Genomic DNA, 25,746 nt, shown 5'->3' on the forward strand with positions numbered 1-25,746 from the left:
GGAACCCACGTCATTGACTTCCCATTCATTTACATAATAAAAGAGCTTCAATTTACTCCGACTCTGATTACGACATTCCGTAAAGCAACGCATCAAGGCGAAAATCGAGGCCTACACGCAATAGCATTCTAATCTTCATAAAAATTTAACGTACTAACTGACAAATGTGAAAAAACTGAAGGAAGCTATAAACCTACGTGCCATTAGCACATATGCATCAAAGGGCTTAGACGCACAAAAATAGAAGAGATGACAAGGAATCAAGAAAACTCACCAATTCAAATGACACCAATTAACTCTGCCCCCTAGGTACGGCTGTGGCAATGGTCGTATTCAGGTTCTTGAAAATCCCTGAAAAAGATAAATGAGATCCACTTAACAACAACAACATAATTGCAGTATTCATAATAATAAATTGAAGTGAGATCTCACCTATTAAGATAAGATGATGTATCTGCGACCCCGCGTTTTGGCTGTGTTGGAAATCCTGAAAAAAATAAACGAGGTCAAATTAACAACACCAACAACATAATTGCAGTTTTCATAATAATAATTTGAAGTAAAAGCTCACCTATTAAGATGATGTATCTGCGACCCAGCGTTTCGGCGGTGTTCGAAATCCTGAAAAACAAAAACAAAATATTAATGTGCTCCAGCCAACATCATTGTAGCTTTAATAATAATTTCAAGCACAATCTGCCAAATAAGGAAAGACTAAAGCAAAGGTATAGAGTTAAGTACTGCTACCACCTACACAACATGGCCTTGTCGTTCGACAAGCAAAAGTAGACAATTCATACCAGTAGTATAGACCTAAAACAAGATACAAAGTTTTCCTACTACCAGCAAGTATGCATCAACTGAAATCGAGAGATGCCCAAAACTCAAGAAAATTGCTGGTCAGGTTTATCCAAGTCCTGAAAAACTAAGACGCAAGTTACTGTTAACACACAGGTGGACCTCGATTTGCGCGGATTCAGAACAACGCCAATTTTGAAACCAAAAAGTCAAAAAAATATATTTTACTATTATTTACAACATTTTACAATGTTTCTCGTACCGATTCTTATACTAAATCGTAATTCTTACATCGCTCATTTCGAATGAAAATTATAAATACAGTCCTCTCTACAATTACGTATGTCTCGTTAACGCGAATTTGCTCCAATGACATCGATGAATCGGAAAAAACATTCGTGAAATGGAAACTTTTGCATATGCGAGTTTGCTCATATGCAATTTCATTCCAGGCCCTTTAAACTATCAAAGGACTAATTTAATCTCTGCGGAGGAACCGAGGTTATTTTTACCACGCGATTTTCAACTGGCCGGCTTCTCAAATGAATGCAACTATCGCATAACAGCAGAGATGACTGTACACATCAATTGCATTAAAGACCCGCAGTCAATCGCGGACCAACGAACTGCCGATTGTAAGCGTGTAAAATATATTTCTTAAATTCCCTTCATTTTATTAAATTATTTCAGACCGTTACCGCAATGCCATTGTATTACTCATCAACGTTTCCGTGCTGGGAACCCACGACATTGACTTCCCATTCATTTACATAATAAAAGAGTTTCAATTTACTCCGACTCTGATTACGACATTCCGTAAAGCAACGCATCAAGGCGAAAATCGAGGCCTACACGCAATAGCATTCTAATCTTCATAAAAATTTAACGTACTAACTGACAAATGTGAAAAAACTGAAGGAAGCTATAAACCTACGTGCCATTAGCACATATGCATCAAAGGGCTTAGACGCACGAAAATAGAAGAGATGACAAGGAATCAAGAAAACTCACCAATTCAAATGACACCAATTAACTCTGCCCCCTAGGTACGGCTGTGGCAATGGTCGTATTCAGGTTCTTGAAAATCCCTGAAAAAGATAAATGAGATCCACTTAACAACAACAACATAATTGCAGTATTCATAATAATAAATTGAAGTGAGATCTCACCTATTAAGATAAGATGATGTATCTGCGACCCCGCGTTTTGGCTCTGTTGGAAATCCTGAAAAAAATAAACGAGGTCGAATTAACAACAACAACAACATAATTGCAGTTTTCATATTAATAATTTGAAGTAAAAGCTCACCTATTAAGACGATGTATCTGGGACCCAGCGTTTCGGCGCTGTTGGAATTCCTGAAAAACAAAAACAAAATATTAATGTGCTCCAGCCAACATCATTGTAGCTTTAATAATAATTTCAAGCACAATCTGCCAAATAAGGAAAGACTAAAGCAAAGGTATAGAGTTAAGTAATGCTACCACCTACACAACAGGGCCTTGTCGTTCGACAAGCAAAAGTAGACAATTCATACCAGTAGTAAAGACCTACAACAAGATACAAAGTTTTCCTACTACCAGCAAGTATGCGTCAACTAAAATCGAGAGATGCCCAAAACTCAGGAAAAGTGCTGGTCAGGTTTATCCAAGTCCTGAAAAACTAAGACGCAAGTTACTGTTAACACACAGGTGGACCTCGATTTGCGCGGATTCAGAACAACGCCAATTTTGAAACCAAAAAGTCAAAAAAATATATTTTACTATTATTTACAACATTTTACAATGTTTCTCGTACCGATTCTTATACTAAATCGTAATTCTTACATCGCTCATTTCGAATGAAAATTATAAATACAGTCCTCTCTACAATTACGTATGTCTCGTTAACGCGAATTTGCTCCAATGACATCGATGAATCGGAAAAAACATTCGTGAAATGGAAACTTTTGCATATGCGAGTTTGCTCATATGCAATTTCATTCCAGGCCCTTTAAACTATCAAAGGACTAATTTAATCTCTGCGGAGGAACCGAGGTTATTTTTACCACGCGATTTTCAACTGGCCGGCTTCTCAAATGAATGCAACTATCGCATAACAGCAGAGATGACTGTACACATCAATTGCATTAAAGACCCGCAGTCAATCGCGGACCAACGAACTGCCGATTGTAAGCGTGTAAAATATATTTCTTAAATTCCCTTCATTTTATTAAATTATTTCAGACCGTTACCGCAATGCCATTGTATTACTCATCAACGTTTCCGTGCTGGGAACCCACGTCATTGACTTCCCATTCATTTACATAATAAAAGAGTTTCAATTTACTCCGACTCTGATTACGACATTCCGTAAACCAACGCATCAAGGCGAAAATCGAGGCCTACACGCAATAGCATTCTAATCTTCATAAAAATTTAACGTACTAACTGACAAATGTGAAAAAACTGAAGGAAGCTATAAACCTACGTGCCGTTAGCACATATGCATCAAAGGGCTTAGACGCACGAAAATAGAAAAGATGACAAGGAATCAAGAAAACTCACCAATTCAAATGACACCAATTAACTATGCCCCCTAGGTACGGCTGTGGCAATGGTCGTATTCAGGTTCTTGAAAATCCCTGAAAAAGATAAATGAGATCCACTTAACAACAACAACATAATTGCAGTATTCATAATAATAAATTGAAGTGAGATCTCACCTATTAAGATAGGATGATGTATCTGCGACCCCGCGTTTTGGCTGTGTTGGAAATCCTGAAAAAAATAAACGAGGTCGAATTAACAACAACAACAACATAATTGCAGTTTTCATAATAATAATTTGAAGTAAAAGCTCACCTATTAAGATGATGTATCTGCGACCCAGCGTTTCGGCGGTGTTGGAAATCCTGAAAAACAAAAACAAAATATTAATGTGCTCCAGCCAACATCATTGTAGCTTTAATAATAATTTCAAGCACAATCTGCCAAATAAGGAAAGACTAAATCAAAGGTATAGAGTTAAGTACTGCTACCACCTACACAACAGGGCCTTGTCGTTCGACAAGCAAAAGTAGACAATTCATACCAGTAGTAAAGACCTAAAACAAGATACAAAGTTTTCCTACTACCAGCAAGTATGCGTCAAGTGAAATCGAGAGATGCCCAAAACTCAAGAAAAGTGCTGGTCAGGTTTATCCAAGTCCTGAAAAACTAAGACGCAAGTTACTGTTAACACACAGGTGGACCTCGATTTGCGCGGATTCAGAACAACGCCAATTTTGAAACCAAAAAGTCAAAAAAATATATTTTACTATTATTTACAACATTTTACAATGTTTCTCGTACCGATTCTTATACTAAATCGTAATTCTTACATCGCTCATTTCGAATGAAAATTATAAATACAGTCCTCTCTACAATTACGTATGTCTCGTTAACGCGAATTTGCTCCAATGACATCGATGAATCGGAAAAAACATTCGTGAAATGGAAACTTTTGCATATGCGAGTTTGCTCATATGCAATTTCATTCCAGGCCCTTTAAACTATCAAAGGACTAATTTAATCTCTGCGGAGGAACCGCGGTTATTTTTACCACGCGATTTTCAACTGGCCGGCTTCTCAAATGAATGCAACTATCGCATAACAGCAGAGATGACTGTACACATCAATTGCATTAAAGACCCGCAGTCCATCGCGGACCAACGAACTGCCGATTGTAAGCGTGTAAAATATATTTCTTAAATTCCCTTCATTTTATTAAATTATTTCAGACCGTTACCGCAATGCCATTGTATTACTCATCAACGTTTCCGTGCTGGGAACCCACGTCATTGACTTCCCATTCATTTACATATTAAAGAGTTTCAATTTACTCCGACTCTGATTACGACATTCTGTAAAGCAACGCATCAAGGCGAAAATCGAGGCCTACACGCAATAGCATTCTAATCTTCATAAAAATTTAACGTACTAACTGACAAATGTGAAAAAACTGAAGGAAGCTATAAACCTACGTGCCGTTAGCACATATGCATCAAAGGGCTTAGACGCACCAAAATAGAAAAGATGACAAGGAATCAAGAAAACTCACCAATTCAAATGACACCAATTAACTCTGCCCCCTAGGTACGGCTGTGGCAATGGTCGTATTCAGGTTGTTGAAAATCCCTGAAAAAGATAAATGAGATCCACTTAACAACAACAACATAATTGCAGTATTCATAATAATAAATTGAAGTGAGATCTCACCTATTAAGATAAGATGATGTATCTGCGACCCCGCGTTTTGGCTCTGTTGGAAATCCTGAAAAAAATACACGAGGTCGAATTAACAACAACAACAACATAATTGCAGTTTTCATAATAATAATTTGAAGTAAAAGCTCACCTATTAAGATGATGTATCTGCGACCCAGCGTTTCGGCGCTGTTGGAAATCCTGAAAAACAAAAACAAAATATTAATGTGCTCCAGCCAACATCATTGTAGCTTTAATAATAATTTCAAGCACAATCTGCCAAATAAGGAAAGACTAAAGCAAAGGTATAGAGTTAAGTACTGCTACCACCTACACAACAGGGCCTTGTCGTTCGACAAGCAAAAGTAGACAATTCATACCAGTAGTAAAGACCTACAACAAGATACAAAGTTTTCCTACTACCAGCAAGTATGCGTCAACTGAAATCGAGAGATGCCCAAAACTCAAGAAAAGTGCTGGTCAGGTTTATCCAAGTCCTGAAAAACTAAGACGCAAGTTACTGTTAACACACAGGTGGACCTCGATTTGCGCGGATTCAGAACAACGCCAATTTTGAAACCAAAAAGTCAAAAAGTCAAAAAAATATATTTTACTATTATTCACAACATTTTACAATGTTTCTCGTACCGATTCTTATACTAAATCGTAATTCTTACATCGCTCATTTCGAATGAAAATTATAAATACAGTCCTCTCTACAATTACGTATGTCTCGTTAACGCGAATTTGCTCCAATGACATCGATGAATCGGAAAAAACATTCGTGAAATGGAAACTTTTGCATATGCGAGTTTGCTCATATGCAATTTCATTCCAGGCCCTTTAAACTATCAAAGGACTAATTTAATCTCTGCGGAGGAACCGAGGTTATTTTTACCACGCGATTTTCAACTGGCCGGCTTCTCAAATGAATGCAACTATCGCATAACAGCAGAGATGACTGTACACATCAATTGCATTAAACACCCGCAGTCCATCGCGGACCAACGAACTGCCGATTGTAAGCGTGTAAAATATATTTCTTAAATTCCCTTCATTTTATTAAATTATTTCAGACCGTTACCGCAATGCCATTGTATTACTCATCAACGTTTCCGTACTGGGAACCCACGTCATTGACTTCCCATTCATTTACATAATAAAAGTGTTTCAATTTACTCCGACTCTGATTACGACATTCCGTAAAGCAACGCATCAAGGCGAAAATCGAGGCCTACACGCAATAGCATTCCAGTCTTCATAAAAATTTAACGTACTAACTGACAAATGTGAAAAAACTGAAGGAAGCTATAAACCTACGTGCCGTTAGCACATATGCATCAAAGGGCTTAGACGCACCAAAATAGAAAAGATGACAAGGAATCAAGAAAACTCACCAATTCAAATGACACCAATTAACTCTGCCCCCTAGGTACGGCTGTGGCAATGGTCGTATTCAGGTTCTTGAAAATCCCTGAAAAAGATAAATGAGATCCACTTAACAACAACAACATAATTGCAGTATTCATAATAATAAATTTAAGTGAGATCTCACCTATTAAGATAAGATGATGTATCTGCGACCCCGCGTTTTGGCTCTGTTGGAAATCCTGAAAAAAATAAACGAGGTCGAATTAACAACAACAACAACATAATTGCAGTTTTCATAATAATAATTTGAAGTAAAAGCTCACCTATTAAGATGATGTATCTGCGACCCAGCGTTTCGGCGCTGTTGGAAATCCTGAAAAACAAAAACAAAATATTAATGTGCTCCAGCCAACATCATTGTAGCTTTAATAATAATTTCAAGCACAATCTGCCAAATAAGGAAAGACTAAAGCAAAGGTATAGAGTTAAGTACTGCTACCACCTACACAACAGGGCCTTGTCGTTCGACAAGCAAAAGTAGACAATTCATACCAGTAGTAAAGACCTACAACAAGATACAAAGTTTTCCTACTACCAGCAAGTATGCGTCAACTGAAATCGAGAGATGCCCAAAACTCAAGAAAACTGCTGGTCAGGTTTATCCAAGTCCTGAAAAACTAAGACGCAAGTTACTGTTAACACACAGGTGGACCTCGATTTGCGCGGATTCAGAACAACGCCAGTTTTGAAACCAAAAAGTCAAAAAGTGAAAAAAATATATTTTACTATTATTCACAACATTTTACAATGTTTCTCGTACCGATTCTTATACTAAATCGTAATTCTTACATCGCTCATTTCGAATGAAAATTATAAATACAGTCCTCTCTACAATTACGTATGTCTCGTTAACGCGAATTTGCTCCAATGACATCGATGAATCGGAAAAAACATTCGTGAAATGGAAACTTTTGCATATGCGAGTTTGCTCATATGCAATTTCATTCCAGGCCCTTTAAACTATCAAAGGACTAATTTAATCTCTGCGGAGGAACCGAGGTTATTTTTACCACGCGATTTTCAACTGGCCGGCTTCTCAAATGAATGCAACTATCGCATAACAGCAGAGATGACTGTACACATCAATTGCATTAAAGACCCGCAGTCAATCGCGGACCAACGAACTGCCGATTGTAAGCGTGTAAAATATATTTCTTAAATTCCCTTCATTTTATTAAATTATTTCAGACCGTTACCGCAATGCCATTGTATTACTCATCAACGTTTCCGTGCTGGGAACCCACGTCATTGACTTCCCATTCATTTACATAATAAAAGACTTTCAATTTACTCCGACTCTGATTACGACATTCCGTAAAGCAACGCATCAAGGCGAAAATCGAGGCCTACACGCAATAGCATTCTAATCTTCATAAAAATTTAACGTACTAACTGACAAATGTGAAAAAACTGAAGGAAGCTATAAACCTACGTGCCGTTAGCACATATGCATCAAAGGGCTTAGACGCACCAAAATAGAAAAGATGACAAGGAATCAAGAAAACTCACCAATTCAAATGACACCAATTCAAATGACACCAATTAACTCTGCCCCCTAGGTACGGCTGTGGCAATGGTCGTATTCAGGTTCTTGAAAATCCCTGAAAAAGATAAATGAGATCCACTTAACAACAACAACATAATTGCAGTATTCATAATAATAAACTGAAGTGAGATCTCACCTATTAAGATAAGATGATGTATCTGCGACCCCGCGTTTTGGCTGTGTTGGAAATCCTGAAAAAAATAAACGAGGTCGAATTAACAACAACAACAACATAATTGCAGTTTTCATAATAATAATTTGAAGTAAAAGCTCACCTATTAAGATCATGTATCTGGGACCCAGCGTTTCGGCGCTGTTGGAAATCCTGAAAAACAAAAACAAAATATTAATGTGCTCCAGCTAACATCATTGTAGCTTTAATAATAATTTCAAGCACAATCTGCCAAATAAGGAAAGACTAAAGCAAAGGTATAGAGTTAAGTAATGCTACCACCTACACAACAGGGCCTTGTCGTTCGACAAGCAAAAGTAGACAATTCATACCAGTAGTAAAGACCTACAACAAGATACAAAGTTTTCCTACTACCAGCAAGTATGCGTCAACTGAAATCGAGAGATGCCCAAAACTCAGGAAAAGTGCTGGTCAGGTTTATCCAAGTCCTGAAAAACTAAGACGCAAGTTACTGTTAACACACAGGTGGACCTCGATTTGCGCGGATTCAGAACAACGCCAATTTTGAAACCAAAAAGTCAAAAAAATATATTTTACTATTATTTACAACATTTTACAATGTTTCTCGTACCGATTCTTATACTAAATCGTAATTCTTACATCGCTCATTTCGAATGAAAATTATAAATACAGTCCTCTCTACAATTACGTATGTCTCGTTAACGCGAATTTGCTCCAATGACATCGATGAATCGGAAAAAACATTCGTGAAATGGAAACTTTTGCATATGCGAGTTTGCTCATATGCAATTTCATTCCAGGCCCTTTAAACTATCAAAGGACTAATTTAATCTCTGCGGAGGAACCGAGGTTATTTTTACCACGCGATTTTCAACTGGCCGGCTTCTCAAATGAATGCAACTATCGCATAACAGCAGAGATGACTGTACACATCAATTGCATTAAAGACCCGCAGTCAATCGCGGACCAACGAACTGCCGATTGTAAGCGTGTAAAATATATTTCTTAAATTCCCTTCATTTTATTAAATTATTTCAGACCGTTACCGCAATGCCATTGTATTACTCATCAACGTTTCCGTGCTGGGAACCCACGTCATTGACTTCCCATTCATTTACATAATAAAAGACTTTCAATTTACTCCGACTCTGATTACGACATTCCGTAAAGCAACGCATCAAGGCGAAAATCGAGGCCTACACGCAATAGCATTCTAATCTTCATAAAAATTTAACGTACTAACTGACAAATGTGAAAAAACTGAAGGAAGCTATAAACCTACGTGCCGTTAGCACATATGCATCAAAGGGCTTAGACGCACGAAAATAGAAAAGATGACAAGGAATCAAGAAAACTCACCAATTCAAATGACACCAATTAACTCTGCCCCCTAGGTACGGCTGTGGCAATGGTCGTATTCAGGTTCTTGAAAATCCCTGAAAAAGATAAATGAGATCCACTTAACAACAACAACATAATTGCAGTATTCATAATAATAAATTGAAGTGAGATCTCACCTATTAAGATAAGATGATGTATCTGCGACCCCGCGTTTTGGCTCTGTTGGAAATCCTGAAAAAAATAAATGAGGTCGAATTAACAACAACAATAACATAATTGCAGTTTTCATAATAATAATTTGAAGTAAAAGCTCACCTATTAAGATGATGTATCTGGGACCCAGCGTTTCGGCGCTGTTGGAAATCCTGAAAAACAAAAACAAAATATTAATGTGCTCCAGCCAACATCATTGTAGCTTTAATAATAATTTCAAGCACAATCTGCCAAATAAGGAAAGACTAAAGCAAAGGTATAGAGTTAAGTAATGCTACCACCTACACAACAGGGCCTTGTCGTTCGACAAGCAAAAGTAGACAATTCATACCAGTAGTAAAGACCTACAACAAGATACAAAGTTTTCCTACTACCAGAAAGTATGCGTCAACTGAAATCGAGAGATGCCCAAAACTCAAGAAAAGTGCTGGTCAGGTTTATCCAAGTCCTGAAAAACTAAGACGCAAGTTACTGTTAACACACAGGTGGACCTCGATTTGCGCAGATTCAGAACAACGCCAATTTTGAAACCAAAAAGTCAAAAAAATATATTTTACTATTATTTACAACATTTTACAATGTTTCTCGTACCGATTCTTATACTAAATCGTAATTCTTACATCGCTCATTTCGAATGAAAATTATAAATACAGTCCTCTCTACAATTACGTATGTCCCGTTAACGCGAATTTGCTCCAATGACATCGATGAATCGGAAAAAACATTCGTGAAATGGAAACTTTTGCATATGCGAGTTTGCTCATATGCAATTTCATTCCAGGCCCTTTAAACTATCAAAGGACTAATTTAATCTCTGCGGAGGAACCGAGGTTATTTTTACCACGCGATTTTCAACTGGCCGGCTTCTCAAATGAATGCAACTATCGCATAACAGCAGAGATGACTGTACACATCAATTGCATTAAAGACCCGCAGTCAATCGCGGACCAACGAACTGCCGATTGTAAGCGTGTAAAATATATTTCTTAAATTCCCTTCATTTTATTAAATTATTTCAGACCGTTACCGCAATGCCATTGTATTACTCATCAACGTTTCCGTGCTGGGAACCCACGTCATTGACTTCCCATTCATTTACATAATAAAAGAGTTTCAATTTACTCCGACTCTGATTACGACATTCCGTAAAGCAACGCATCAAGGCGAAAATCGAGGCCTACACGCAATAGCATTCTAATCTTCATAAAAATTTAACGTACTAACTGACAAATGTGAAAAAACTGAAGGAAGCTATAAACCTACGTGCCGTTAGCACATATGCATCAAAGGGCTTAGACGCACAAAAATAGAAGAGATGACAAGGAATCAAGAAAACTCACCAATTCAAATGACACCAATTAACTCTGCCCCCTAGGTACGGCTGTGGCAATGGTCGTATTCAGGTTCTTGAAAATCCCTGAAAAAGATAAATGAGATCCACTTAACAACAACAACATAATTGCAGTATTCATAATAATAAATTGAAGTGAGATCTCACCTATTAAGATAGGATGATGTATCTGCGACCCCGCGTTTTGGCTGTGTTGGAAATCCTGAAAAAAATAAACGAGGTCGAATTAACAACAACAACAACATAATTGCAGTTTTCATAATAATAATTTGAAGTAAAAGCACACCTATTAAGATGATGTATCTGCGACCCAGCGTTTCGGCGGTGTTGGAAATCCTGAAAAACAAAAACAAAATATTAATGTGCTCCAGCCAACATCATTGTAGCTTTAATAATAATTTCAAGCACAATCTGCCAAATAAGGAAAGACTAAATCAAAGGTATAGAGTTAAGTACTGCTACCACCTACACAACAGGGCCTTGTCGTTCGACAAGCAAAAGTAGACAATTCATACCAGTAGTAAAGACCTAAAACAAGATACAAAGTTTTCCTACTACCAGCAAGTATGCGTCAAGTGAAATCGAGAGATGCCCAAAACTCAAGAAAAGTGCTGGTCAGGTTTATCCAAGTCCTGAAAAACTAAGACGCAAGTTACTGTTAACACACAGGTGGACCTCGATTTGCGCGGATTCAGAACAACGCCAATTTTGAAACCAAAAAGTCAAAAAAATATATTTTACTATTATTTACAACATTTTACAATGTTTCTCGTACCGATTCTTATACTAAATCGTAATTCTTACATCGCTCATTTCGAATGAAAATTATAAATACAGTCCTCTCTACAATTACGTATGTCTCGTTAACGCGAATTTGCTCCAATGACATCGATGAATCGGAAAAAACATTCGTGAAATGGAAACTTTTGCATATGCGACTTTGCTCATAAGCAATTTCATTCCAGGCCCTTTAAACTATCAAAGGACTAATTTAATCTCTGCGGAGGAACCGAGGTTATTTTTACCACGCGATTTTCAACTGGCCGGCTTCTCAAATGAATGCAACTATCGCATAACAGCAGAGATGACTGTACACATCAATTGCATTAAAGACCCGCAGTCAATCGCGGACCAACGAACTGCCGATTGTAAGCGTGTAAAATATATTTCTTAAATTCCCTTCATTTTATTAAATTATTTCAGACCGTTACAGCAATGCCATTGTATTACTCATCAACGTTTCCGTGCTGGGAACCCACGTCATTGACTTCCCATTCATTTACATAATAAAAGAGTTTCAATTTACTCCGACTCTGATTACGACATTCCGTAAAGCAACGCATCAAGGCGAAAATCGAGGCCTACACGCAATAGCATTCTAATCTTCATAAAAATTTAACGTACTAACTGACAAATGTGAAAAAACTGAAGGAAGCTATAAACATACGTGCCGTTAGCACATATGCATCAATGGGCTTAGACGCACGAAAATAGAAGAGATGACAAGGAATCAAGAAAACTCACCAATTCAAATGACACCAATTAACTCTGCCCCCTAGGTACGGCTGTGGCAATGGTCGTATTCAGGTTCTTGAAAATCCCTGAAAAAGATAAATGAGATCCACTTAACAACAACAACATAATTGCAGTATTCATAATAATAAATTGAAGTGAGATCTCACCTATTAAGATAAGATGATGTATCTGCGACCCCGCGTTTTGGCTGTGTTGGAAATCCTGAAAAAAATTAACGAGGTCGAATTAACAACAACAACAACATAATTGCAGTTTTCATAATAATAACTTGAAGTAAAAGCTCACCTATTAAGATGATGTATCTGCGACCCAGCGTTTTGGCGGTGTTGGAAATCCTGAAAAACAAAAACAAAATATTAATGTGCTCCAGCCAACATCATTGTAGCTTTAATAATAATTTCAAGCACAATCTGCCAAATAAGGAAAGACTAAAGCAAAGGTATAGAGTTAAGTACTGCTACCACCTACACAACAGGGCCTTGTCGTTCGACAAGCAAAAGTAGACAATTCATACCAGTAGTAAAGACCTACAACAAGATACAAAGTTTTCCTACTACCAGCAAGTATGCGTCAACTGAAATCGAGAGATGCCCAAAACTCAAGAAAAGTGCTGGTCAGGTTTATCCAAGTCCTGAAAAACTAAGACGCAAGTTACTGTTAACACACAGGTGGACCTCGATTTGCGCGGATTCAGAACAACGCCAATTTTGAAACCAAAAAGTCAAAAAGTGAAAAAAATATATTTTACTATTATTCACAACATTTTACAATGTTTCTCGTACCGATTCTTATACTAAATCGTAATTCTTACATCGCTCATTTCGAATGAAAATTATAAATACAGTCCTCTCTACAATTACGTATGTCTCGTTAACGCGAATTTGCTCCAATGACATCGATGAATCGGAAAAAACATTCGTGAAATGGAAACTTTTGCATATGCGAGTTTGCTCATATGCAATTTCATTCCAGGCCCTTTAAACTATCAAAGGACTAATTTAATCTCTGCGGAGGAACCAGGGTTATTTTTACCACGCGATTTTCAAATGGCCGGCTTCTCAAATGAATGCAACTATCGCATAACAGCAGAGATGACTGTACACATCAATTGCATTAAAGACCCGCAGTCGATCGCGGACCAACGAACTGCCGATTGTAAGCGTGTAAAATATATTTCTTAAATTCCCTTCATTTTATTAAATTATTTCAGACCGTTACCGCAATGCCATTGTATTACTCATCAACGTTTCCGTGCTGGGAACCCACGTCATTGACTTCCCATTCATTTACATAATAAAAGAGTTTCAATTTACTCCGACTCTGATTACGACATTCCGTAAAGCAACGCATCAAGGCGAAAATCGAGGCCTACACGCAATAGCATTCTAATCTTCATAAAAATTTAACGTACTAACTGACAAATGTGAAAAAACTGAAGGAAGCTATAAACCTACGTGCCGTTAGCACATATGCATCAAAGGGCTTAGACGCACAAAAATAGAAGAGATGACAAGGAATCAAGAAAACTCACCAATTCAAATGACACCAATTAACTCTGCCCCCTAGGTACGGCTGTGGCAATGGTCGTATTCAGGTTCTTGAAAATCCCTGAAAAAGATAAATCAGATCCACTTAACAACAACAACATAATTGCAGTATTCATAATAATAAATTGAAGTGAGATCTCACCTATTAAGATAAGATGATGTATCTGCGACCCCGCGTTTTGGCTCTGTTGGAAATCCTGAAAAAAATAAACAAGGTCGAATTAACAACAACAACAACATAATTGCAGTTTTCATAATAATAATTTGAAGTAAAAGCTCACCTATTAAGATGATGTATCTGCGACCCAGCGTTTCGGCGCTGTTGGAAATCCTGAAAAACAAAAACAAAATATTAATGTGCTCCAGCCAACATCATTGTAGCTTTAATAATAATTTCAAGCACAATCTGCCAAATAAGGAAAGACTAAAGCAAAGGTATAGAGTTAAGTACTGCTACCACCTACACAACAGGGCCTTGTCGTTCGACAAGCAAAAGTAGACAATTCATACCAGTAGTAAAGACCTACAACAAGATACAAAGTTTTCCTACTACCAGCAAGTATGCGTCAACTGAAATCGAGAGATGCCCAAAACTCAAGAAAACTGCTGGTCAGGTTTATCCAAGTCCTGAAAAACTAAGACGCAAGTTACTGTTAACACACAGGTGGACCTCGATTTGCGCGGATTCAGAACAACGCCAGTTTTGAAACCAAAAAGTCAAAAAGTGAAAAAAATATATTTTACTATTATTCACAACATTTTACAATGTTTCTCGTACCGATTCTTATACTAAATCGTAATTCTTACATCGCTCATTTCGAATGAAAATTATAAATACAGTCCTCTCTACAATTACGTATGTCTCGTTAACGCGAATTTGCTCCAATGACATCGATGAATCGGAAAAAACATTCGTGAAATGGAAACTTTTGCATATGCGAGTTTGCTCATATGCAATTTCATTCCAGGCCCTTTAAACTATCAAAGGACTAATTTAATCTCTGCGGAGGAACCGAGGTTATTTTTACCACGCGATTTTCAACTGGCCGGCTTCTCAAATGAATGCAACTATCGCATAACAGCAGAGATGACTGTACACATCAATTGCATTAAAGACCCGCAGTCAATCGCGGACCAACGAACTGCCGATTGTAAGCGTGTAAAATATATTTCTTAAATTCCCTTCATTTTATTAAATTATTTCAGACCGCTACCGCAATGCCATTGTATTACTCATCAACGTTTCCGTGCTGGGAACCCACGTCATTGACTTCCCATTCATTTACATAATAAAAGAGTTTCAATTTACTCCGACTCTGATTACGACATTCCGTAAAGCAACGCATCAAGGCGAAAATCGAGGCCTACACGCAATAGCATTCTAATCTTCATAAAAATTTAACGTACTAACTGACAAATGTGAAAAAACTGAAGGAAGCTATAAACCTACGTGCCGTTAGCACATATGCATCAAAGGGCTTAGACGCACGAAAATAGAAAAGATGACAAGGAATCAAGAAAACTCACCAATTCAAATGACACCAATTCAAATGACACCAATTAACTCTGCCCCCTAGGTACGGCTGTGGCAATGGTCGTATTCAGGTTCTTGAAAATCCCTGAAAAAGATAAATGAGATCCACTTAACAACAACAACATAATTGCAGTATTCATAATAATAAATTGAAGTGAGATCTCACCTATTAAGATAAGATGATGTATCTGCGACCCCGCGTTTTGGCTCTGTTGGAAATCCTGAAAAAAATAAACGAGGTCGAATTAACAACAACAACAACATAATTGCAGTTTTCATAATAATAATTTGAAGTAAAACCTCACCTATTAAGATGATGTATGTGCGACCCAGCGTTTCGGCGCTGTTTGAAATCCTGAAAAACAAAAACAAAATATTAATGTGCTCCAGCCAACATCATTGTAGCTTTAATAATAATTTCAAGCACAATCTGCCAAATAAGGAAAGACTAAAGCAAAGGTATAGAGTTAAGTACTGCTACCACCTACACAACAGGGCCTTGTCGTTCGACAAGCAAAAGTAGACAATTCATACCAGTAGTAAAGACCTACAACAAGATACAAAGTTTTCCTACTACCAGCAAGTATGCGTCAACTGAAATCGAGAGATGCCCAAAACTCAAGAAAAGTGCTGGTCAGGTTTATCCAAGTCCTGAAAAACTAAGACGCAAGTTACTGTTAACACACAGGTGGACCTCGATTTGTGCGGATTCAGAACAACGCCAATTTTGAAACCAAAAAGTCAAAAAGTGAAAAAAATATATTTTACTATGATTTACAACATTTTACAATGTTTCTCGTACCGATTCTTATACTAAATTGTAATTCTTACATCGCTCATTTCGAATGAAAATTATAAATACAGTCCTCTCTACAATTACGTATGTCTCGTTAACGCGAATTTGCTCCAATGACATCGATGAATCGGAAAAAACATTCGTGAAATGGAAACTTTTGCATATGCGAGTTTGCTCATATGCAATTTCATTCCAGGCCCTTTAAACTATCAAAGGACTAATTTAATCTCTGCGGAGGAACCGAGGTTATTTTTACCACGCGATTTTCAACTGGCCGGCTTCTCAAATGAATGCAACTATCGCATAACAGCAGAGATGACTGTACACATCAATTGCATTAAAGACCCGCAGTCAATCGCGGACCAACGAACTGCCGATTGTAAGCGTGTAAAATATATTTCTTAAATTCCCTTCATTTTATTAAATTATTTCAGACCGTTACCGCAATGCCATTGTATTACTCATCAACGTTTCCGTGCTGGGAACCCACGTCATTGACTTCCCATTCATTTACATAATAAAAGACTTTCAATTTACTCCGACTCTGATTACGACATTCCGTAAAGCAACGCATCAAGGCGAAAATCGAGGCCTACACGCAATAGCATTCTAATCTTCATAAAAATTTAACGTACTAACTGACAAATGTGAAAAAAATGAAGGAAGCTATAAACCTACGTGCCGTTAGCACATATGCATCAAAAAGCTTAGACGCACAAAAATAGAAGAGATGACAAGGAATCAAGAAAACTCACCAATTCAAATGACACCAATTAACTCTGCCCCCTAGGTACGGCTGTGGCAATGGTCGTATTCAGGTTCTTGAAAATCCCTGAAAAAGATAAATGAGATCCACTTAACAACAACAACATAATTGCAGTATTCATAATAATAAATTGAAGTGAGATCTCACCTATTAAGATAGGATGATGTATCTGCGACCCCGCGTTTTGGCTGTGTTGGAAATCCTGAAAAAAATAAACGAGGTCGAATTAACAACAACAACAACATAATTGCAGTTTTCATAATAATAATTTGAAGTAAAAGCTCACCTATTAAGATGATGTAACTGCGACCCAGCGTTTCGGCGGTGTTGGAAATCCTGAAAAACAAAAACAAAATATTAATGTGCTCCAGCCAACATCATTGTAGCTTTAATAATAATTTCAAGCACAATCTGCCAAATAAGGAAAGACTAAAGCAAAGGTATAGAGTTAAGTACTGCTACCACCTACACAACAGGGCCTTGTCGTTCGACAAGCAAAAGTAGACAATTCATACCAGTAGTAAAGACCTACAACAAGATACAAAGTTTTCCTACTACCAGCAAGTATGCGTCAACTGAAATCGAGAGATGCCCAAAACTCAAGAAAAGTGCTGGTCAGGTTTATCCAAGTCCTGAAAAACTAAGACCAAGTTACTGTTAACACACAGGTGGACCTCGATTTGCGCGGATTCAGAACAACGCCAATTTTGAAACCAAAAAGTCAAAAAGTGAAAAAAATATATTTTACTATTATTTACAACATTTTACAATGTTTCTCGTACCGATTCTTATACTAAATCGTAATTCTTACATCGCTCATTTCGAATGAAAATTATAAATACAGTCCTCTCTACAATTACGTATGTCTCGTTAACGCGAATTTGCTCCAATGACATCGATGAATCGGAAAAAACATTCGTGAAATGGAAACTTTTGCATATGCGAGTTTGCTCATATGCAATTTCATTCCAGGCCCTTTAAACTATCAAAGGACTAATTTAATCTCTGCGGAGGAACCGAGGTTATTTTTACCACGCGATTTTCAACTGGCCGGCTTCTCAAATGAATGCAACTATCGCATAACAGCAGAGATGACTGTACACATCAATTGCATTAAAGACCCGCAGTCAATCGCGGACCAACGAACTGCCGATTGTAAGCGTGTAAAATATATTTCTTAAATTCCCTTCATTTTATTAAATTATTTCAGACCGTTACAGCAATGCCATTGTATTACTCATCAACGTTTCCGTGCTGGGAACCCACGTCATTGACTTCCCATTCATTTACATAATAAAAGACTTTCAATTTACTCCGACTCTGATTACGACATTCCGTAAAGCAACGCATCAAGGCGAAAATCGAGGCCTACACGCAATAGCATTCTAATCTTCATAAAAATTTAACGTACTAACTGACAAATGTGAAGAAACTGAAGGAAGCTATAAACCTACGTGCCGTTAGCACATATGCATCAAAGGGCTTAGACGCACCAAAATAGAAGAGATGACAAGGAATCAAGAAAACTCACCAATTCAAATGACACCAATTAACTCTGCCCCCTAGGTACGGCTGTGGCAATGGTCGTATTCAGGTTCTTGAAAATCCCTGAAAAAGATAAAGGAGGTCCACTTAACAACAACAACATAATTGCAGTTTTCATAATAATGAATTGAAGTGAGATCTCACCTATTAAGATAAGATGATGTATCTGCGACCCCGCGTTTTGGCTGTTTTGGAAATCCTGAAAAAAATAACCGAGGTCAAATTAACAACAACAACATAATTGCAGTTTTCATAATAATAATTTGAAGTAAAAGATCACCTATTAAGATGATGTATCTGGGACCCAGCGTTTCGGCGGTGTTGGAAATGCTGAAAAACAAAAACAAAATATTAATGTGCTCCAGCCAACATCATTGTAGCTTTAATAATAATTTCAAGCACAATCTGCCAAATAAGGAAAGACTAAAGCAAAGGTATAGAGTTAAGTACTGCTACCACCTAGACAACAAGGCCTTGTCGTTCGACAAGGAAAAGTAGACAATTCATACCAGTAGTAAAGACCTAAAACAAGATACAAAGTTTTCCTACTACCAGCAAGTATGCGTCAACTGAATTCGAGAGATGCCCAAAACTCAAGAAAAGTGCTGGTCAGGTTTATCCAAGTCCTGAAAAACTAAGACGCAAGTTACTGTTAACACACAGGTGGACCTCGATTTGCGCTGATTCAGAACAACGCCAATTTTGAAACCAAAAAGTCAAAAAGTGAAAAAAATATATTTTACTATTATTCACAACATTTTACAATGTTTCTCGTACCGATTCTTATACTAAATCGTAATTCTTACATCGCTCATTTCGAATGAAAATTATAAATACAGTCCTCTCTACAATTACGTATGTCTCGTTAACGCGAATTTGCTCCAATGACATCGATGAATCGGAAAAAACATTCGTGAAATGGAAACTTTTGCATATGCGAGTTTGCTCATATGCAATTTCATTCCAGGCCCTTTAAACTATCAAAGGACTAATTTAATCTCTGCGGAGGAACCGAGGTTATTTTTACCACGCGATTTTCAACTGGCTTCTCAAATGAATGCAACTATCGCATAACAGCAGAGATGACTGTACACATCAATTGCATTAAAGACCCGCAGTCAATCGCGGACCAACGAACTGCCGATTGTAAGCGTGTAAAATATATTTCTTAAATTCCCTTCATTTTATTAAATTATTTCAGACCGTTACCGCACTGCCATTGTATTACTCATCAACGTTTCCGTGCTGGGAACCCACGTCATTGACTTCCCATTCATTTACATAATAAAAGACTTTCAATTTACTCCGACTCTGATTACGACATTCCGTAAAGCAACGCATCAAGGCGAAAATCGAGGCCTACACGCAATAGCATTCTAATCTTCAAAAAAATTTAACGTACTAACTGACAAATGTGAAAAAACTGAAGGAAGCTATAAACCTACGTGCCGTTAGCACATATGCATCAAAGGGCTTAGACGCACAAAAATAGAAAAGATGACAAGGAATCAAGAAAACTCACCAATTCAAATGACACCAATTAACTCTTCCCCTAGGTACGGCTGTGGCAATGGTCGTATTCAGGTTCTTGAAAATCCCTGAAAAAGATAAATCAGATCCACTTAACAACAACAACATAATTGCAGTATTCATAATAATAAATGGAAGTGAGATCTCACCTATTAAGATAAGATGATGTATCTGCGACCCCGCGTTTTGGCTGTGTTGGAAATCCTGAAAAAAATAAACGAGGTCGAATTAACAACAACAACAACATAATTGCAGTTTTCATAATAATAATTTGAAGTAAAAGCTCACCTATTAAGATGATGTATCTGGGACCCAGCGTTTCGGCGCTGTTGGAAATCCTGAAAAACAAAAACAAAATATTAATGTGCTCCAGCCAACATCATTGTAGCTTTAATAATAATTTCAAGCACAATCTGCCAAATAAGGAAAGACTAAAGCAAAGGTATAGAGTTAAGTACTGCTACCACCTACACAACAGGGCCTTGTCGTTCGACAAGCAAAAGTAGACAATTCATACCAGTAGTAAAGACCTAAAACAAGATACAAAGTTTTCCTACTACCAGCAAGTATGCGTCAAGTGAAATCGAGAGATGCCCAAAACTCAAGAAAAGTGCTGGTCAGGTTTATCCAAGTCCTGAAAAACTAAGACGCAAGTTACGGTTAACACACAGGTGGACCTCGATTTGCGCGGATTCAGAACAACGCCAATTTTGAAACCAAAAAGTCAAAAAAATATATTTTACTATTATTTACAACTTTTTACAATGTTTCTCGTACCGATTCTTATACTAAATCGTAATTCTTACATCGCTCATTTCGAATGAAAATTATAAATACAGTCCTCTCTACAATTACGTATGTCTCGTTAACGCGAATTTGCTCCAATGACATCGATGAATCGGAAAAAACATTCGTGAAATGGAAACTTTTGCATATGCGAGTTTGCTCATATGCAATTTCATTCCAGGCCCTTTAAACTATCAAAGGACTAATTTAATCTCTGCGGAGGAACCGAGGTTATTTTTACCACGCGATTTTCAACTGGCCGGCTTCTCAAATGAATGCAACTATCGCATAACAGCAGAGATGACTGTACACATCAATTGCATTAAAGACCCGCAGTAAATCGCGGACCAAAGAACTGCCGATTGTAAGCGTGTAAAATATATTTCTTAAATTCCCTTCATTTTATTAAATTATTTCAGACCGTTACAGCAATGCCATTGTATTACTCATCAACGTTTCCGTGCTGGGAACCCACGTCATTGACTTCCCATTCATTTACATAATAAAAGACTTTCAATTTACTCCGACTCTGATTACGACATTCCGTAAAGCAACGCATCAAGGCGAAAATCGAGGCCTACACGCAATAGCATTCTAATCTTCATAAAAATTTAACGTACTAACTGACAAATGTGAAAAAACTGAAGGAAGCTATAAACCTACGTGCCGTTAGCACATATGCATCAAAGGGCTTAGACGCACCAAAATAGAAGAGATGAAAAGGAATCAAGAAAACTCACCAATTCAAATGACACCAATTAACTCTGCCCCCTAGGTACGGCTGTGGCAATGGTCGTATTCAGGTTCTTGAAAATCCCTGAAAAAGATAAATGAGATCCACTTAACAACAACAACATAATTGCAGTATTCATAATAATAAATTGAAGTGAGATCTCACCTATTAAGATAAGATGATGTATCTGCGACCCCGCGTTTTGGCTGTGTTGGAAATCCTGAAAAAAATTAACGAGGTCGAATTAACAACAACAACAACATAATTGCAGTTTTCATAATAATAACTTGAAGTAAAAGCTCACCTATTAAGATGATGTATCTGCGACCCAGCGTTTCGGCGGTGTTGGAAATCCTGAAAAACAAAAACAAAATATTAATGTGCTCCAGCCAACATCATTGTAGCTTTAATAATAATTTCAAGCACAATCTGCCAAATAAGGAAAGACTAAAGCAAAGGTATAGAGTTAAGTACTGCTACCACCTACACAACAGGGCCTTGTCGTTCGACAAGCAAAAGTAGACAATTCATACCAGTAGTAAAGACCTAAAACAAGATACAAAGTTTTCCTACTACCAGCAAGTATGCGTCAACTGAAATCGAGAGATGCCCAAAACTCAAGAAAACTGCTGGTCAGGTTTATCCAAGTCCTGAAAAACTAAGACGCAAGTTACTGTTAACACACAGGTGGACCTCGATTTGCGCGGATTCAGAACAACGCCAGTTTTGAAACCAAAAAGTCAAAAAGTGAAAAAAATATATTTTACTATTATTCACAACATTTTACAATGTTTCTCGTACCGATTCTTATACTAAATCGTAATTCTTACATCGCTCATTTCGAATGAAAATTATAAATACAGTCCTCTCTACAATTACGTATGTCTCGTTAACGCGAATTTGCTCCAATGACATCGATGAATCGGAAAAAACATTCGTGAAATGGAAACTTTTGCATATGCGAGTTTGCTCATATGCAATTTCATTCCAGGCCCTTTAAACTATCAAAGGACTAATTTAATCTCTGCGGAGGAACCGAGGTTATTTTTACCACGCGATTTTCAACTGGCCGGCTTCTCAAATGAATGCAACTATCGCATAACAGCAGAGATGACTGTACACATCAATTGCATTAAAGACCCGCAGTCAATCGCGGACCAACGAACTGCCGATTGTAAGCGTGTAAAATATATATCTTAAATTCCCTTCATTTTATTAAATTATTTCAGACCGCTACCGCAATGCCATTGTATTACTCATCAACGTTTCCGTGCTGGGAACCCACGTCATTGACTTCCCATTCATTTACATAATAAAAGAGTTTCAATTTACTCCGACTCTGATTACGACATTCCGTAAAGCAACGCATCAAGGCGAAAATCGAGGCCTACACGCAATAGCATTCTAATCTTCATAAAAATTTAACGTACTAACTGACAAATGTGAAAAAACTGAAGGAAGCTATAAACCTACGTGCCGTTAGCACATATGCATCAAAGGGCTTAGACGCACGAAAATAGAAAAGATGACAAGGAATCAAGAAAACTCACCAATTCAAATGACACCAATTCAAATGACACCAATTAACTCTGCCCCCTAGGTACGGCTGTGGCAATGGTCGTATTCAGGTTCTTGAAAATCCCTGAAAAAGATAAATGAGATCCACTTAACAACAACAACATAATTGCAGTATTCATAATAATAAATTGAAGTGAGATCTCACCTATTAAGATAAGATGATGTATCTGCGACCCCGCGTTTTGGCTCTGTTGGAAATCCTGAAAAAAATAAACGAGGTCGAATTAACAACAACAACAACATAATTGCAGTTTTCATAATAATAATTTGAAGTAAAACCTCACCTATTAAGATGATGTATGTGCGACCCAGCGTTTCGGCGCTGTTTGAAATCCTGAAAAACAAAAACAAAATATTAATGTGCTCCAGCCAACATCATTGTAGCTTTAATAATAATTTCAAGCACAATCTGCCAAATAAGGAAAGACTAAAGCAAAGGTATAGAGTTAAGTACTGCTACCACCTACACAACAGGGCCTTGTCGTTCGACAAGCAAAAGTAGACAATTCATACCAGTAGTAAAGACCTACAACAAGATACAAAGTTTTCCTACTACCAGCAAGTATGCGTCAACTGAAATCGAGAGATGCCCAAAACTCAAGAAAAGTGCTGGTCAGGTTTATCCAAGTCCTGAAAAACTAAGACGCAAGTTACTGTTAACACACAGGTGGACCTCGATTTGTGCGGATTCAGAACAACGCCAATTTTGAAACCAAAAAGTCAAAAAGTGAAAAAAATATATTTTACTATGATTTACAACATTTTACAATGTTTCTCGTACCGATTCTTATACTAAATTGTAATTCTTACATCGCTCATTTCGAATGAAAATTATAAATACAGTCCTCTCTACAATTACGTATGTCTCGTTAACGCGAATTTGCTCCAATGACATCGATGAATCGGAAAAAACATTCGTGAAATGGAAACTTTTGCATATGCGAGTTTGCTCATATGCAATTTCATTCCAGGCCCTTTAAACTATCAAAGGACTAATTTAATCTCTGCGGAGGAACCGAGGTTATTTTTACCACGCGATTTTCAACTGGCCGGCTTCTCAAATGAATGCAACTATCGCATAACAGCAGAGATGACTGTACACATCAATTGCATTAAAGACCCGCAGTCAATCGCGGACCAACGAACTGCCGATTGTAAGCGTGTAAAATATATTTCTTAAATTCCCTTCATTTTATTAAATTATTTCAGACCGCTACCGCAATGCCATTGTATTACTCATCAACGTTTCCGTGCTGGGAACCCACGTCATTGACTTCCCATTCATTTACATAATAAAAGAGTTTCAATTTACTCCGACTCTGATTACGACATTCCGTAAAGCAACGCATCAAGGCGAAAATCGAGGCCTACACGCAATAGCATTCTAATCTTCATAAAAATTTAACGTACTAACTGACAAATGTGAAAAAACTGAAGGAAGCTATAAACCTACGTGCCGTTAGCACATATGCATCAAAGGGCTTAGACGCACGAAAATAGAAAAGATGACAAGGAATCAAGAAAACTCACCAATTCAAATGACACCAATTCAAATGACACCAATTAACTCTGCCCCCTAGGTACGGCTGTGGCAATGGTCGTATTCAGGTTCTTGAAAATCCCTGAAAAAGATAAATGAGATCCACTTAACAACAACAACATAATTGCAGTATTCATAATAATAAATTGAAGTGAGATCTCACCTATTAAGATAAGATGATGTATCTGCGACCCCGCGTTTTGGCTCTGTTGGAAATCCTGAAAAAAATAAACGAGGTCGAATTAACAACAACAACAACATAATTGCAGTTTTCATAATAATAATTTGAAGTAAAACCTCACCTATTAAGATGATGTATGTGCGACCCAGCGTTTCGGCGCTGTTTGAAATCCTGAAAAACAAAAACAAAATATTAATGTGCTCCAGCCAACATCATTGTAGCTTTAATAATAATTTCAAGCACAATCTGCCAAATAAGGAAAGACTAAAGCAAAGGTATAGAGTTAAGTACTGCTACCACCTACACAACAGGGCCTTGTCGTTCGACAAGCAAAAGTAGACAATTCATACCAGTAGTAAAGACCTACAACAAGATACAAAGTTTTCCTACTACCAGCAAGTATGCGTCAACTGAAATCGAGAGATGCCCAAAACTCAAGAAAAGTGCTGGTCAGGTTTATCCAAGTCCTGAAAAACTAAGACGCAAGTTACTGTTAACACACAGGTGGACCTCGATTTGTGCGGATTCAGAACAACGCCAATTTTGAAACCAAAAAGTCAAAAAGTGAAAAAAATATATTTTACTATGATTTACAACATTTTACAATGTTTCTC

At 37.3% G+C, this 25,746-nt stretch overlaps 2 long non-coding RNA genes across 3 annotated transcripts in view; one reads left to right on the forward strand and one right to left on the reverse strand.

Annotated features, from left to right (window-relative positions):
• The window catches only part of LOC147873242 (uncharacterized), a 124,506-nt gene that overhangs the window by 57,266 nt on the left and 41,494 nt on the right, over positions 1-25,746 (forward strand). The window lies entirely within an intron of this gene.
• LOC147873245 (uncharacterized) lies at positions 11,053-23,765 on the reverse strand. The gene is made up of 8 exons (XR_015536236.1): positions 23,696-23,765; positions 23,384-23,611; positions 15,983-16,032; positions 15,686-15,898; positions 14,425-14,474; positions 12,585-12,797; positions 11,347-11,396; positions 11,053-11,262 (listed from the first exon to the last, which is right to left on the reverse strand). It is a non-coding gene; the product is annotated as an uncharacterized LOC147873245 (long non-coding RNA).

Source organism: Zootermopsis nevadensis, unplaced genomic scaffold, assembly GCF_977971745.1.
Source record: "Zootermopsis nevadensis isolate Lab colony 2312 unplaced genomic scaffold, Znev_1.0 Znev_ptg000021l, whole genome shotgun sequence".
Taxonomy (NCBI): domain Eukaryota; kingdom Metazoa; phylum Arthropoda; class Insecta; order Blattodea; family Termopsidae; genus Zootermopsis; species Zootermopsis nevadensis.